Source organism: Chiloscyllium plagiosum, unplaced genomic scaffold (genome assembly GCF_037043375.1).
Source record: "Chiloscyllium plagiosum isolate Xiang-an unplaced genomic scaffold, Cpla_swu_hap1 HiC_scaffold_42, whole genome shotgun sequence".
NCBI lineage: Eukaryota > Metazoa > Chordata > Chondrichthyes > Orectolobiformes > Hemiscylliidae > Chiloscyllium > Chiloscyllium plagiosum.
This window is the reverse complement of record NW_028270180.1, coordinates 38351676-38358005: the sequence shown is the minus strand read 5'-3', so window position 1 is coordinate 38358005 and position 6330 is coordinate 38351676. Positions and strand designations below refer to the sequence as shown.

General features: G+C 46.6%; 1 pseudogene; it reads right to left on the bottom strand.

Annotated features, from left to right (window-relative positions):
- Positions 1-689: 689 nt before the first annotated feature.
- LOC148137578 (uncharacterized) overlaps positions 690-6330 on the bottom strand; it is a 43033-nt pseudogene continuing 37392 nt past the window's right edge.

Sequence of the window (6330 nt, the reverse complement as noted above, 5' to 3'; positions counted from 1 at the left end):
CTGGGATAAAGATATCACTCAATAGAATAGGACTCGCTGTCCATCCCTAAATCCCCCAGAGATGGAGGAGATGAGGTGCTTTTGTGAACCATTGAACTCCTTCACACGGAGGGACAGCCATTATCCTGCAAGCGCGGGATTTCCTGGATTTACACCCAGAGACACTGAAGGAACACCAACATATTTCCAACTCAGGAAGGTGAGATGATTGGAGGGAGATTTGAAGGGGTCACTATCGTATCTGTCCGCTGTCATTGTCCTTCTACATGGTTCAAGCAATCACTGGGCTGATTCTGGAGGGATCCCGGTCTGTCTTCTGTGTGGAACGGGGAATGTGTTTTCATTCTGACAATTCACATGAAGAGAATTAAACCTTCATTCCCTGAATGGGAACTGGATCCATGTCTGGACGATACAAACATTGACTCCTCAGCACGGGCCCCCCGGTAATGCTGACAGGATCCAGAGCGACCTGAATTGTACACACCCTTGTGCCTGTCCATCCCTTCATAACCACCTTCGGCAACAAAATTTCTCTCTTCAATTTTCGCCTGGGGTTCATATTATCGCCTGGGGTTTCAAAGTAATCTGATGTTGGTCAGTCGGTGTAATGCAGGAATGTACAGAACAGGGTGGCGCGGGCAGAGACACGGTCTGAGGCGTGAGATTGTAGTGAAGGGGTTCCACCACTAAAAGGCGCTGTTCATCCCGTCTGATACTCCATCCCCGGGATTCAAACCAACAGAGGTTTCTCGCTGGGCTGGCTCAGGATCTTGACTGGAAGAGGCCATGACGCAAGGTATGAAAAGATATTTCCCTGGAGTGGATCAAAAAATCGCGGAGTGACTGTGAATAAAATGATGGCAACTTCCCGCAGAGGCGCAGGCGACCCAGAAGCAGGGACCTGAGGGCAAATATGTTTCCTTGGCCATTGAGAGACATTGCTTCACCAAGTGGGACATCCGATGTGGAGCAGCGACGATAATTATATTTACTGATTGTTCACCTTGTGAATACTGTTTCCCCCAATGTCCATGTTTCCATTTCATATCGACTACCTGTCGTCCCTCCGGCTGCCGTTGGCCCAGTGACATAATGGATAATGCCTCTGACTTTTGGAGGATCGAATCCTTCCTGATTTGTGTGCAATGTGCTGCAGGGATTGGATCAGTGGGTCCCGAATTTGGGAATATTGCACCTCAATGTGTGACAGATTTTGAGGAGCTGCAGACTTTGGATCAGTGTGTTTTCAAATTTGAAAGTTGCATGTGAGGCAATTGTCCATTTTAAATTCCAGCTCATCGCAACGTCTCTCATTGTCTGTAAAACTGGCTTTAGTTGCACCGAAAGCTGCCTCTTGTCAGAGAAACGTGTGTGTGTCTGTGTGTGGGGTGGGGGGGGGGGGGGGGGGTGGGGGAGCGAGGGGGGTGGGGGGGTGGAGTTGGTCTTAAGTTGGTGGAGACTGGAACTGAAGCACAAGGAGCTGGTATAATCCCGAACCCTCTGCCCCCCCACCCCCACCCACCTCCGGGCATGTGTGTCTGTGACTCACTCTATGGGTGAAAATGTGAATGGGTTGCTCGAGGGGATTTCACTTCAGTATGACGGTGTATAACTCACTCCCAGTGTTGTCTCGTTTAAGATCACAGGGATAACCTTTTCTGAATTTTGCGTTCAAAACATCAGAACACCGAAGGTATCGTGCCAAAGCTGGACACTGGATCGAAAACAGATGACGATCTGATGAGCCATACTGCACGATGGGCCGAATGGTATTTTCCTATTGTGTTAAAAAAGACCTCGAAGACAACAAGAAGCTAATGTGCAGCGAAAATGAACCAAAATGAAATGCATAAGTGGTTTCATTGAGAATAAATGCGACAGCTTCTGTCGCCTTCCCTTTTAATCTCACGGTTAGGAGTTGGTGCCCTCTCTGAGGGGGAAAGGGGGATTCCTGGTCAGGGAACGGGCGATGTGTTCTGCAAAGATATCTTGCTAACAGTATTTCGGACCGAGTTTCTGAAGCCGTCAGGTCATTGCTTTTGTCTCAAACGTTGTTAAGAATAACATGAAACAAAGGACTGCAGATGTTTGAAATCTGAACCAAAACCAAGATTTGATAGAAAAACTCAGTAGGACAGTGGAGAGAAACAGAGTTAATGCTTCATATCGGCAGAGCGAGGTTACTTCGACATTTCTGTATTATATTTTCGGTAAAATGATCAGTTTTCCTTGTCAGGATATTTACCAAAATGACTTTGCTGGCTGTAAGAATCCTTCCGTTGCCCGGAGCTGGTGAAAGGCTGTGCTTAATAGTTACCGTTTTTTAAAATTATTTGTTTCTGTCAGTCAGCAGCCATGTCGATTGGAGAATTGGTTCTTTCAGTATCTCCCTCAATATGCGTCTCCATATTTCTTTCTTTCTCTGTGCATGCACCTGACCCTCTTTCACATTCTCGGACTCTCGGTCTGCCCATATTCCTCATTTCCCATTTCTGCCCTTTGAAAAGTCTGACATTCGGAGACAAATTGAGAGTGGCCCAGCTAACAGGCTTTCTGCCCCCTCGGTAGCATGTGTGGGATTGGGCTCACATTCTCCGAATAATGTGTCTGGCCCTTATGCCTGAGGTGAGGAGTCATTCCTTCCTCCAAATATTATGATCCTTTCGAGATGTAAATAGACTTCATAATCCACAAGAAAAGAAACCGCAATCACAGTGCGAACCACAACGACAGGAGTGCAATGAAGTATTTCCTGTTGGTGTGGAATGAATGGATGTTGACAGCAGAGAATTAGGGTGAACAGCTCTTGGTGTCTGCGCCATCACTGCAACATTCTCCGGTAAGTCTGCCATGTCTCCTGGCTCACCTCGTTATTCCCAACAACCTGGAAATGAACGAGGCGTAATGAAGGAGGAGTGGAAGCAGAAGTTCTTGTCAAACACAGGAAGGAAACTGCAGATTGAATTAATAGTTCGGAAGGAACAATATCCCCTGGAGGAACTAAACCAGGGAGCAGATCAGGGTCACCAAATCAGGCTGACACTCAAACAGGACGCATGGTTGTCTGATGAGCAACACAGACTTGGGAGATTTTGAACCAACCATGCATTTGGTAAAATACACAGGCCCCACTCCGATGTGAAATCTTGGTGGGCTGTTTATGATGTAGGCAAGTTAACAAACTGAGCCAGGGCACCCCACCACAAGTGGTTTTCTCATCCCAGTTCCTTAACCAATTGATAACAGTAACTCGGAATTGTGTGTTTGCTGTATTAATGTGGCTCAGTGAGAATTGCATTCAACCCCCACTTTTGCAAAGACAGTTTATGGCTGAACGTTCTGCACTGAAATTGTACAGAAAAAGACAATCTCCTCTTCCACTGCATTCAAACTGATATGTTCAACTGTTTAAACTGAGAGGATAAAGAGAATGTATTCATCCTCTCAGGGCCCATTAACTCTGTTAATATACACAGGGAACCTCACAAAAAGAGGAACAGGGTCGTTGTGCTAAACTGACCTGAACTGCGTGTGAGTTAGTGTAAACAATATGTAGTAAAGATTTGGAGGTGCCGGTGTTGGACTGGGGTGGACAAAATTAAACAATCACACAACATCAGGTTATAGTCCAACAGGTTTATTTGATAGCACTAGCTTTTGGAGCGCTGTTCCTTCATCAGGTGGTTGTGGAGCAGAGCATCACACGACACAGAATTTATAGTAAAATATTACAGGGTGATGCCACTGAAATGACATATTTAAAAATAAAAGTGTATTGCCTGTTCAGTCTGTATACTGTTCGAAATACCATGTTAGATTTTGTCCTTTCATATGTAAACCGTGTGTAAAAATAGCTAAATTCTCAGGTAAACCTTTAACAATAGGTGCCACCTCAGCTCAGATTCAGCCTTGGAGGTGTGAGGTTGAAATCTGCCTGTGTCCCAATGTTCTGTCGTGGCAGAAGCTGGGGGTACCCTGCCTCATGGCTTTCAAGATGCATTTGACATCGGCAGTGAGGTTCCCACATCGGGTCCCATTGCCTAATGTGGTGGGACATCCTGGTGTGTTGGCATTGTGTACCTTCGGAAGGCAGGAGAAGTCGCTTGTTTGAGAAGGGCATGAGATGAGGTTGATGGAACTCTGAAAGAATGCATTTCAGAGCTTAGATCAGAGAGGTGCTGGAAAAGCACAGCAGGTCAGGCAGCATCCGAAGAGCAGGAAAATCAACATTTTGGGCAAAGGTCTTCATCAGGATTTCGGAGGTGCCGAGCACAGAAACAGACCCTCCATTTCAGCTCGTCCCTACTGACCAGATAACCGAAATTAATCCAGCTATATTTGCCAACATTTGTCCCTTACCCCTCCCAACCCTCACTGTCTACATCCCATCCAGATGCCATTTAAATAGAGCCACAGAGATATACAGCATGGAAACGGACCCTTCGGTCCAACCCGTCCATGCCAACCAGATATCCCAACCCAATCTAGTCCCACCTGCCAGTACCTGGCCCATATCCCTCCAAACCCTTCCTATTCATATACCCATCCAAATGCCTCTTAAATGTTGCAATTGTACCAGCTTCCACCACTTCCTTTGGCAGCTCATTCCATACACGTACCTCCCCGTGGGTGAAACAGTTGCCCCTTAAGTATCTTTTATAGCTTTCCCCTCTCACCCTAAACCTATGGCCCCTAGTTCTGGACACCCGACCCCAGGAAAAACACTTTGTCTATTTACCCTATCCATGCTCCTCATAATTTTGTAAACCTGTATCAGTTCACCCCTCAGCCTCCGATGCTGCAGGGAAAACAGCCTCAGCCTGTTCAGCCTCTCCCCTCCAACCCTTTCAACAATGTTGTGAGTATACCAGACTTTGGCAAATCATTCCGCACACACAAAACCTTCTGTGTGTAAAAATTGTGTCTCAAATCCCTTGGTGTGTACCTGTACCTGCCTCCAGTCTGAAACCCTCATTACCCTCTATCCTGTCTCCTGTCTCTGAGCCAATGGTGTATTCATTCTGTTACTGACTCTTCAGTCCCACGGGCATCAATTTTTCTCACAATTCCAATTGGAGACCTTCTCTCATCCACGTGAAGGAATTGGACCCTGACAATTCCATTTACACTGTCTCCCATCAATCTTCATAGGATCCATATCACAGAGGTTAAACAGTGTTCCCAGCAAACACTCCCAGGGCAGGGGGAGCACAGGGTTCCAGACAAAGTAAAGTTTTATTTAAACTGTACCCATTTAAATCTCCAGGGCAGGTAGAGAATACAGTTAGATGTAGAGTAAACCTCCCTGTACCCTGCAGCTTTTCACATTCCCAGGCCATGTTCAGTGTGGCGTTAGGTACTGATCAAATCTCCCACTTCCCCCATCCTGTTCACATCAAACACACTCGGGGCAGTTCCATCACTAGGTTAGATACAGAGTATGTGTCCAGCGGCAATTTCTCCACCTGAATCTCCCAGAGTCTGAGGAGAATGCGGTTCGATACAGAGTCAAGATCTGTCCATATTGTCCAAATCAGACACTCCCAGGACAGGGACAACATGGGGCTATATACAGAGTAAATCTTCCTCCATACTGTCCACGTCAAATACTCCCAGGACAGATATAACATGAGGCGAGATACAGAGTAAAGATCCATCCGCACTGTACCTCTCAAACACTCACAGGATAGGGACAGCACGGGGTTAGGTACAAAGTTAGGCAGCATTGTAGACAGTGCAGATGGTACCTTAACATTACAAAGGGATATTGATAGACTGGGTGAATGGGCAAAGCTGCATCAGTTGTTCAGGTTAAATCAGTGAGAGATACATTTTTGTTCAGCGAAGACATTGAGGGATATGGGCCAAAGGAAGGAATGTGGAGTTAGGCCACATATCAGTCATGATGCCATTGACTGATGGAACAGGGTCAAGGGGCTGAATGGCCTCCTCCTGTTCCTATGTTACAAACTGTCCCCATCAAACACTCTCAGGGCAGGGACAGGATGGGGTTAGATACACAATGAAGCTGCCTTTACTGTATCCCCATCAACCCCTCCAAGGGCAGGGCCAGCACAGGGTTAGATACAGAGTCAAGCTCTCTCTCTCTCTCCACACTGACCCGATCAACCACTCCCGGGATTGTTTAACGGAGCTTTAATATTTGGAAATGCTCATTTTATTCTGTCATTCCTTGCCCCTCAGTAACTCTGTACGTGTGTGCATGTGTTTGTGTGTGGGAGAGAGAGAGAGAGAGAGGGAGAGGGAGTGACCATAGAACATAGAAGAATACAACGCAGTACAGGCCCTTTGGCCCTCGATGTTGCG